This window comes from Panthera tigris, chromosome B2 (assembly GCF_018350195.1).
Source record: "Panthera tigris isolate Pti1 chromosome B2, P.tigris_Pti1_mat1.1, whole genome shotgun sequence".
Classification (NCBI taxonomy): Eukaryota; Metazoa; Chordata; class Mammalia; order Carnivora; family Felidae; genus Panthera; species Panthera tigris.
Genome location: NC_056664.1, coordinates 21,037,924 through 21,048,891, shown reverse-complemented (window position 1 = coordinate 21,048,891; position 10,968 = coordinate 21,037,924). Strand labels below are relative to the sequence as shown.

General features: G+C 40.9%; 1 non-coding gene across 1 annotated transcript; it reads right to left on the bottom strand.

Moving 5' to 3' along the window:
• Positions 1–1,162: 1,162 nt before the first annotated feature.
• TRNAK-UUU lies at positions 1,163–1,235 on the bottom strand. The gene has a single exon. It is a non-coding gene; the product is annotated as a tRNA-Lys (tRNA).
• Between the last annotated feature and the right edge of the window lie 9,733 nt (positions 1,236–10,968).

The following is a 10,968-nucleotide window of genomic DNA, read 5'->3' as shown; positions in this document are numbered from 1 at the left end:
AGAGACCTTCCTTGGTAATATTTTTACCTCAGCAATCTCGATTCTAAAGAATGATTGTTATTTCGCCTTTTCCTTTGTGTCTTGTAAGTTGGACCAGCTTGATATAAAGCCATAAACTCAAAGGCTAAAAAGTCTTTCCTACAAATGGGATCAGCCTTTTTTGTTTAATCATTTGGCCCCTGAGGAAGCCAGATGTGCATGTGTATGCACCTTCCTATTTGTTTCCTGCCCCAACTTCTCTTTTTTCCTTTTTAAATTTTTTTAACGTTTATTCATTTTTGAGAGACAGAGCATGACCAGGAAGGGGCAGAGAGAGAGGGAGACACAGAATCTGAAGCAGACTCCAGCCTCTGAGCTGTCAGCACAGAGCCCGACGCGGGGCTCAAACTCACGAACTGCTGGATCATGACCTGAGCGGAAGTCGGACGCTCAACCAACTGAGCCACCCAGGTGCCCCATTATCCTTTTTCTTTTTATGTCCTCAGTGGACAGCCTTCTCTACACTGTGCTTCCCTTGCATACAAACTTTCCTCAACAAATCCTGCTCTCCAGAATGAATCACCACTGCACACACTGCCTCGAATTGATTTTATTGTTTATCCACAATAGACACACACAACCTCAGAGAATCCCTTTTTTTACTTCTGCTTTTTCTAAAAAGATTTTATTTTTGGGGAACCTGGGTGGCTCAGTCAGTTAAGCATCTGACTCTTGATTTCAGCTCAGGCCATGATCTCCTGGTACGTGGGTTCGAGCCCCACATCAGGCTTTGCGCTGACAGCACTCAAAGCCTGTTTGGAATTCTCTCTCTCTCCTCTCTCTCTGCCCCTCCTCCCGTGCACTTTCTCTCTCTTTCTCTCTCTCTCTCAAAATAAATAAGTAAACTTTATTAAAAAAAAATTTTTTTTTAATGTTTATTTATTTTTGAGACAGAGAGAGACAGAGCATGAGTGGGGGAGGGGCAGAGAGAGAGGGAGACACAGAATCCAAAGCAGGCTCCAGGCTCTGAGCTGTCAGCACAGAGCCCGACACGGGGCTCGAACTCACAGACCGTGAGATCATGACCTGAGCTGAAGTCGGATGCTTAACCGACTGAGCCACCCAGGCGCCCCAGTAAACTTTAAAAAATAATTTAAAAAGATTTATTTTTAAGTAATCTCTACACCCAACATGGGACTTGAACCCACAACCCTGAGATCAAAAGTCCCATGCTCCACCATCTGAGCTAGTCAGGTGCCCCCTACTTCTGCTCTTTTTTTTTTTCTTTTCTTTTTTAATGTTTTATTTATTTTTGAGACAGAGACAGAGCATGAGCGGGGAAGGGGCAGTAAGAGAGGGAGACACAGAATCAGAAGCAGGCTCTAGGCTCCTAACTGTCAGCACAGAGCCTGCTGTGAGGCTTGAACCCACGCACTGTGAGATCATGACCTGAGCCGAAGTGGGACGCTTTACTGACTGAGCCACCCAGGCACCAGCCCCTACATCTGCTTTGGCAAGGGCAACTCGAACTAAAGTAAACAAATGAAATTACATCAAATTAAAAAGCTCCTGCACAGTAAGGGAAACCAACAAAACAAAAAGGTGACTGACTAAATGTGAGAAGATGTTTGCATATCATACATCCAAAAGGAGTTAGTATCCAAAATATGTAAAGAATTTATACGACATAAAAACAAAAAACCCAGACAATCCTATGTTTTTAAAAATGGGTAGAAGACTTGAAGGTGACAAACAGGCAGTGAAAAGATGCTCAACATCACTCACCATCAGGGAAATGCAAAGCAAAACCACAATGAGATAGTGCCTCACTATCAGATAGGTTATTATCAAAAAAGGCAAAAAAAGAAAAAGTGTTGGCAAGGATGCGGAGAAAAGGGAACCCTCACGCACTGTTAGTCGGAATGTAAATTGGTGTAGTCACTATGGAAAACAGTATGGAGATTTCTCAAAAAAATCCAGCAATCCACTTCTGGATATCTATCCAAAGAAAACACCCATCTGAAGGATATATGTACCCCTATTTTCACGGCAGCATTATTTACAACAGCAAAAATATGGGAGCAACCCAAGTGTCTATCGATAGATGAATGGACAAAGAGGTGGTATGTACACACAGTGGAGTATTACTCAGCCATAAAAAAGAACGAAATCTCGTCATTTGCAACAATGCAGATGCACCTAGAGGGTATTATGCTAACTGAAGCAAGTCAGACAGAAAGACAAATACTGTACGATTTCACGTACATGTGGACTATAAAAAACAAAACAAATGAACAAAAAGAGAACAGAAACAGACTCATAGATACAGGAAACAAGCTGTTGACTACCAGAGCTGGGAGGGGGGTGGGGGTGGGGCAAAATAAGTGAAGGGCATTAAGAGGTACAAACTTCCAGTTATAAAAGAAAGAAGTTGCAGGGATGAAAAGTCCAGCATAGGGAATATAATCAATAATATTTCAATAACTTTGGTGACACGAGGTAACTAGATTTATCGTGGGGAGCATTTCATAGTGTGTACAAATATCAGACCCTAGGATGGACACCTGAACTAATAGGATACTGCATGTCAATTATACTTCAATAAAAACTATCTTCCATGTTATGAAAACCCATTACGTCACCATCAGTTAAGTTTTCTGATTAAAATGACAACCTTTGAATCATCTAAATCCCTATTATTAAAACAAGTCAGTGGGGGCTCCTGGGTAGCTCAGTCAGCTAAGCATCTGACTCTTGATTTTGGCTCAGATCACGATCTCACGGTTTGTGAGATTGAGCCCTGCAGTGGGCTCCGTGCTGCCTGCTTAAGATTCTCTCTCTCTCCCTTTTCCCTGTCTCCCACTCGTTCTTCTAAATAAATAAATAAATTTAGTCAGTGAATTCAATATTCCATGGTGTCATTTTAATATTAATTATAGTCATATTTTCATACAAGAGAAATAAGCATATGTTAAAAATTGTTTATTTAAAGATTTTATTTTTTTTAATGTTTAATTTTTATTTTTGTAAGTGAGAATATCAGCGGAGGAGGGGCAGAGAGAGAGGGAGACAGAGGATCCAAAGTGGGCTCTGTACTGCCAGCAGCAAGCCCGATGCAGGGCTCACACTCACCAACTGCAAGACCATGACCCAAGCCCGAAGTCAGACACTGAACTGGCTGAGCCACCCAGGCACTCCAACATTTTATTTTAAGTTTATTTATTTATTTTGAGAGAGAAAAAGAGAGACTGGGGGGGGGGAGGGACAGAGAAAGAGGAAGAGAGAGAATCCCAAGCAGTCTCCATGCTGAGCCTCAGAGCCCAATGTGGGGCTTGATCTCATGAACCATGAGATCATGACCTGAGCAGAAATCAAGAATCAGATGCTTAACTAACTGAGTCACCCAGGTGCCCCCCGCCAAGATTTTATTTTTAAGTAATATCTATACCCAACAGTGGGGCTTGAACTCACAACCCCAAGATCAAATCACATGCTCCACCAACTGAACCAGGCACCACTAAAGACTTTTTTTTTTAATGTTTGTTTATTTTGGGGAGAAAGAGAGACAGTGAGCAGAGGAGGGGCAGGGAGAGAGGACCAGAAGGCCAGAAGTGGGTTCTGCACCAACAGTAGCATGCCCGATGTGGGGATTGAACTCATGAACTGGTGAGATCATGACCTAAGCCAAAGTTGGGTACCCAACCAACCGAGGTATCTAGGCGCTCCACCCCTAAAGATTAAAAAAATTTTTTTTAAATGTTTATTTATTTTTGAAAGAGACAGAGACAGAATGAAAGTGGGGGAGGGGTAGAGAGAGGGAGATACAGAATCAGAAGCAGGTTCCAGGCTCCAAGCTATCATCACAGAGCCCAATATGGAGCTTGAACTCACGAACCGTGAGATCATGACCCCAGTCGGATGCTCAACTGACAGAGCTACCCAGGTGCCCCCTAAAGATTTTTTTAAAAGACTATAAGAGGGGCCCTTGGGTGGCTCGGTGGGTTAAGCATCCAACTCTTGGTTTCAGCTCAGGTCATGATCTAATGGTTTGTGGGTTCAAGCCCCTCATCAGGCTCTGTGTTGACAGCACAGAATCTGCTTGGGATTCTCTCTCTCCCTCTCTCTCTGCCCCCCCACCTTGCTCACACTCTCTCAAAATAAATAAATAAACTATAAATACATAAATAACGATAAGAAATTTAGATCTGGAAGGGGGAAATGAGTAGAAACCCAACTGTTAGAATGTATGGCTTTTTGGTTATCAGCCTGAGTCTGAGCCTCTGTTTTCCTTGAATAAGGGTGGAGTGTCTGGGTTTAGACATCTGTTTGCTGAAACCACAGACATCCCATTCACTAACTCATTCATGAATTCATTTTCTGAGCCCTATTATGTGCTAAGCATTGTGTGAAGGCTGGACTTTCCAAGGAAAAGTTCTGTTCTTCATATAGGACAGAGACTTAGGAGCTCAAATAGAATATTTATAGATCTGACCTTTACAGTACAAGAGACACCTCACCTCTTAAAATAGACAGTTGTTGCTTTTAATTATGGCATGCACATAATGAAAGCTTTACATACATTTTGGGATGAAGATAATAGTTTTGTGCATGTTTCTCTATAATAAATAAGTATAAACTTTGGATGGGTTAGATTCAAATAAATCCAGATCATTATTACTTTTAAAATTAAACCTAATCACTTTGTCAATTAGGCAACAACAATGGATTGCACCCCGTAATGAGTGGGCCTGTTTCTTCCTGGGGTAATTGCTTACTGGATTTTAGGCTGCCCTCTCTCCTTTCAGCTCTACTACTCTGGTGAGAGTCACAGCCTACACTTGTGTGTTGCCTATGGTTTAAAGTCTCATGTCAGGAGGATCTTTAGGCCTCCTTAAGGAAGCATTAGGTAGATGTATGAAAAAAATACTGAATAGTGTTTTCCTGTTATGCAGTAAGTCATATATTTGGTGCTTCCAATGATTTCTTGCAGGCACATTCACAAACACTCTCTAGCCAGATAATATAGCCTTGCCTTTATTTTTTTTTTAATTTTTTTTAACGTTTATTTATTTTTGAGACAGAGAGAGACAGAGCATGAACGGGGGAGGGTCAGAGAGAGGGAGACACAGAATCCGAAACAGGCTCCAGGCTCTGAGCTGTCAGCACAGAGCCCGACGCGGGGCTCGAACTCACGGACCGCGAGATCATGACCTGAGCCGAAGTTGGCCGCTTAACCGACTGAGCCATCCAGGCGTGCCTTGCCTTTAGATAAAATGCAAAGATTTATGATAAAAGTTTCTACAGAAGGCAAGAGAGGTGAGAGGGTGATTCTCTTCTTCCCATGGCATCCATTCTGTTATCAATTGACAATTAGTACATTTTCAGCTTTGACCGAACCCATATCTGTTAGCTCAAACTTTTGTGAGATCTGTATTATGGAGAGGTAAGTGCCAGTTAAAATGAATTTGCTGAATTGGGTATAAATTTGTTCCACTGAATCCACTACTGTTAATCCCATTAACACCTGTACTAATTGCATTGCGTAATCAGTGAGCTGGGACCCAACCCCCTTTTGTATTCTTGTTGAATACAGAAGACACATATAAGTCAGAGCTCTGCCCTAAATTAAGATTCCTCTTCATAAAAGAGTTCTGGACTCAGAAGGGAAGAATGCACTTTACAAGGTGACATCATCCTGTCTACTCTCAGCTCAGGGTCAGCAAACTCATATCAGTGGTTTCTAGTCTCTGCGATGTGGATGCCTGAAGAGACCAGAAGCGTTTGTCATGGGTTTGCAAGCATTAAATATAACTGCATAAATAATATTTTATACCTACGTGTATTATTTCTCAACAGTATTGAGATACACAGTTGTATTTGCTCTGTCAGTTGCAGTCAGAAGTGTAACTTTGCTTACGTGCAGGTTTGCAATTTTTAACAATAAAATGGTCCTCATAATTTAAAAGTTTGGGAGTCATTGTTTGCAAGTGTTAGTGATTTGTATTTAATGTATGGATGATCTCCTCCTAGTTCAATAAAGTATTGAGGTGTTGACATTACAAAGCTGTTATTACAAGTGGAACAAATATATTAATCCTACTCTGTAAAAGTCATATTTTTTATCCCATCCTCTCCTAATTCCCTCTGTCTCTTGGCATTTGCAACTCTAATTGGGGAAATATGGTATAAGTATACAAAATATCAAATAACCAGTCAAGGAAATGTGAAGAGAAAATGTGTAGTACGTGATCAAAATTGTCAAATGCTTTGAGCTCAGAGGAAAGAGTGGGAGGAAGGAATGGGGAGAGAGAAAGAGAAAGAAGTGGGTAGTGTGGTGAGAGAGAATGTGTCACGTAGGAGTCAAGACCTTAGGACGGGTTTTTATAGACTCTTTTTCTTGGCTCTGCTAATTACCATGTGAATGACCATGGACAGGTAACCTGACACTGCTGAGACTCCATTTTATCATCAATAAAATCAGAATCTCAATACCTCCCTCACAGTGTTATTCTGAAGATAACTATGGCAAAATGTTTTAAATGCTTTGTACTATACCTGGTATATAGTATGTTCACAGTAAATGGTAGCTACTATCTGTTCTATTATATTGTCAATCCTGCCAGCATTGGGAGGATGACTTATTTATTTTTGCTTCCCCAAAATTTAGTACAATGCTTGGCTAAGTACTCAAATTTTTTTTTTTTTTTTCTAAATGAAGGAATGGATGGATAGACAGATAGATGATTAGTTGAACTTTGAAAATGAACCACAAACTTTGGTGACCTGGGAGGATCTCATAAAGGAGGAAGACTTGACAAGAACCTAACAGAATGTGTGGAAAAGGTAGGAGGGCATTACAGTGGGAGATGGGTACGAACCAAGGTATGGAGGCAGGGAAACACAGTGTGTGTAGAGGGTAGATTGGAATACAGTTGTGGAGGGCTTGGAATGGCAGGCTGGGGAGTGTGTCTCTTATCTGCTGACAGTGGGGAGTCCAGGAAGGTTTTGAGGAGAAGAAGAACATGAGGAGAACTTTCCATAAGGTTAGTCTGGTGCTGGTGTGTGGTATGGAGTGGGGAAGGGAATGGGGCAATCCACTCTGAATAGGACATGATCAAGTCCCTGTCCATTGTGACCACTATGGGAACAAAGAGAGACAAAGGACAGAGTAAGGGAAGGGCTGTAGTCCCTGTGTCTTCTCTATCCTTTATGAATTTTTAATATGGCCATTGAAACCATTTACTAACATGCATAGTGACACTTGAAATATACACAATGACATTTTCATTTTCATTGTAGGTGAGTGTTTAGCTGGAGAGGAGACCAGCTTAAATCAGAAGGTTACATTGATGAGATGTATGGAGCATGTGGCATTAACTTAGTCAAGAAGTAAAGGTGACTTAGGGACCAGGCTGGGTTTTGTTTTCTTAGAGATTTTGGGAGATAAACAGTGGTTAGGGTTAGGAAATGGATTACTCTATGGAATGGATTAATCTATGGAATGTGAAACTGAACTGAGGCAGCTCAATTGCCAGCAGGAGAGATTCACTTGAATGGAAAAAGGTGAATTAGATGAGGTAGAGTGAGAGCCAGGTGAGGGGTGGGGGGTGGGGCTGACCTAGTGAGAAGGGATGGGCAGCAGGTGCTCGATGGCTCCCCTGGTGATAAAGAGCACAGGTGAAGCCTGGTGAGGTCACTCCTCCTTCTCCTGTCACTGGGGTGGCCTTGTGGACCTCTCTTGCCACTCCATTTTAATTTGACCAGGAGCAAGTAGGTGGAGCCTAGGAAGTAGAGTTAGAGCAGGCTGCTTGCTCTTGTTACATTTCCAGGAGAGAGGTCTGTCTCCGTGGAGGAAATGATTTTTCTCAGATAAAGAAACCATCTCTGGAAAGAAATAAAGACAAAGAGAGATGGGAAGGGAGGGAGGGAGGGAGGAAGGAGGCAAGGAAGGAAGGAAGGAAGGAAGGAAGGAAGGAAGGAAGAAGGATAAGAGAGGAAAAAAGGTCCCTCTTTTCTCCTACTCATAAGGAAGATTCACTCATTTATTTACCGTATGTGTTAAATTAAAAAAAATATACACTTTCCTCTTCTTCCAATAACTGCCATGTTTAATGACTGCTGACTTTGTTCCTGTCTCTGAGAACCATAATATACTCTTTTTCTCCTGCACTGGGGACCAAACAAGAATGGCGTTTAGGTGGAACTCACTAAATTTTATTATCTAAAAATAGTAGAACATCCTGATTACTGAAAGTTTTGTAAAATGTACAGAGAACCAGAGTGGTTCAGAGCTCAGAGTGGTTGCAGCAACTCTGCAAACAGAAGTCAATAGAGCCAGTGCTTCTGACAATCTGAGGGAAAATGATTTCCAATCTAGAATTCTGTACTCCATCAAATTATCAGTCAAGTATGTGGTGGAATAAGGACACTTTCAGACACACGAGTTCTCAAAAAAAGGTATCTCCCATGCAGTTTTTCTCAGTAAGGTTGGTGGAAGGCAAGTGCCATCAAAATGAGGGAATAAACCAAGAGAATGAAAGACATAGGATCCAGAAAACAGAAGATATAACCAACACACAGCAGGCAAAGGAAGGGTGACAGTGAAGGATCTCCCAGGTCAACTGTGGAGAAGCGGGTCTGAGAAGCAGTCAGCTCAGATTAGAGCAAGCCGTAAGATTCCAGGAAGGATTTTTTTTTTAAATCACAAGCTAGTTTAACATCCATCACCACATATGGTTACAATAAAAAATGTTTTTCTTGTGATGGGAACTTATAAGACCTACTCTCTTTCAAATATGCAACACAGTACTATTAATTATAGTCACCATGTTGGGGCACCTGGGTGGTTCAGTCAGTTAAGTGTTTGACTCTTGATTTCAGCTCAGGTCAGGATCTCACAGTTCATGATGTCGAGCCATGCATCAGGCTCTGCTCTGGTAGTTTGGAGCCTGCTTGGGATTCTCTCTCTCTCCCTCTGCCTCTCCTCAGCTCTATTTCTCTAAAAATAAACAAACAAACAAACAAACATTTAAAATCCCTATAGTCACCATGCTGTACATTATATCCGCATGACTTATTTTGTAACTGGAAGTTTTTTTTTTTTTCAAATGCTTATTTATTTTGAGAATGAAAGAGAGAGAGAGAGAGCATAAGTAGGGGAAGGGCAGAGAGGAGAGAGAGAATCCCAAGCAGGCTCTGCACTGTCAGCACAGTGCAATGGGGGGCTTGAACTCACAAACCATGAGATCCTGAACCGAAACCCAAGAGTTGGACGCTTAACCAACTGAGCCACCCGGGTGCCCTTGTAACTGGAAGTTTGTCTTTTGACTTCCTTCTCTCGGTTCACCCATCTCCCACCACCACCCCCTCCCGCCCAACCAGGAAGGATTTCTTTAAGAAGATGAAATTAACAGAATACCTGTTGTGGATGTTTGTGTTGAGAAAATATTTACTCAACTAGGGGAGAGTTTGGGAATAAATCAGTAATAACAGATAGTGAAGCAAAAATAAACAAATAAATAAATAAATAAATAAATAAATAGCACAGTTATTAATTCTGGGAAGAGGGGAAGTTATAAAGGGAAGAGTAAGTTTATAATAATTTTACTACTTAAAAAACAACATAGTAGCATTATTTGTAATAGCCAAAAGGTAGAAGCAACCTAAATGTCCACTGACAGATGAATGGATAAACAAAATGTGGTCTATACATACAATAGAATATTATTTAGCCCTTAAAAAGCAGGGAATTCTGACCCAGGCTACAACGTGGTTGGACCTTGAAGACATCATTCTCAGTGAAATGAGCCAGACAAAAAATAACAAATATTGTATGATTCACTTATACGAGGAGTCTGGAATAGTCAAATTTATAGAGATAGAAAATAGAACAGATGTTCCCAGGGGCTGGGTTAGGGGAGGGGATAAGGGTGTTAGTGTTTAATGGGTACAGAGTTTCTGTTCCAGATGATGAATAAGTTCTAGCAATGGGTGGTGGTGGTTGCATACATTGTGAATATACTTAATCCCACTGAATTGTACATTCAAAAACGATTAAAACGGTAAATTTTAAATTATATTTATTTTATTACAATTAAAACATTTTTTTAAAAACCCTGTAAGGTGTTGTAGAAATAAATGAATTTATAATTTTTATTCTCACATTGATGAACACCAAATTTTTATGACTCAAGTATTGGGGAATCTCCCCTTCATTTTCAAAACTAGATATGGAAGCTACCATTTTCCTACAAAATTGCATACCTTTATTTTAAAAATCTATTATTAGAAATGTATACTCCAACAAGTAAGTGTTCTATGTAGCCACTTCCCATCAATAACCTCTACACCTTAAGATCAACTTCATATGTCTTTTCTAACATATACTTTTTAATGTAAACAATCTGACCACACTGTATATGTGGCTTCAAAATTGCCTTTTTAAAGAAATGAATCACTTTTTTTTTTTTTAACGTTTATTTATTTTTGGGACAGAGAGAGACAGAGCATGAACGGGGGAGGGGCAGAGAGAGAGGGAGACACAGAACTGGAAGCAGGCTCCAGGCTCTGAGCCATCAGCCCAGAGCCCGACGCGGGGCTCGAACTCACAGACCGCGAGATCGTGACCTAAGCTGAAGTCGGACGCTTAACCGACTGAGCCACCCAGGCGCCCCTGAAATGAATCACTTTTTATGTAGAGTTTAAGAAACAAAACATATGAACACAGGGGAAGAGAAGGAAAAATAAAATAAAAACAGAGAGGGATGCAAACCATAACAGACTCTTAGACAAACTGAGGGTTGCTGGAGGGGAAGTGGGTGGGGGGATGGACTAAATGGGTGATGGGTATAAGGAGGGCACTTGTTGGGATGAGCACTGGGTATTATATGGAAGTGATGAATCACTAAATTCTACTCTTGAAACCAATAATACACTGTATACTAACTTCAATATAAATGAATAAACTGAAACAACCAAATTTAGGTGAAT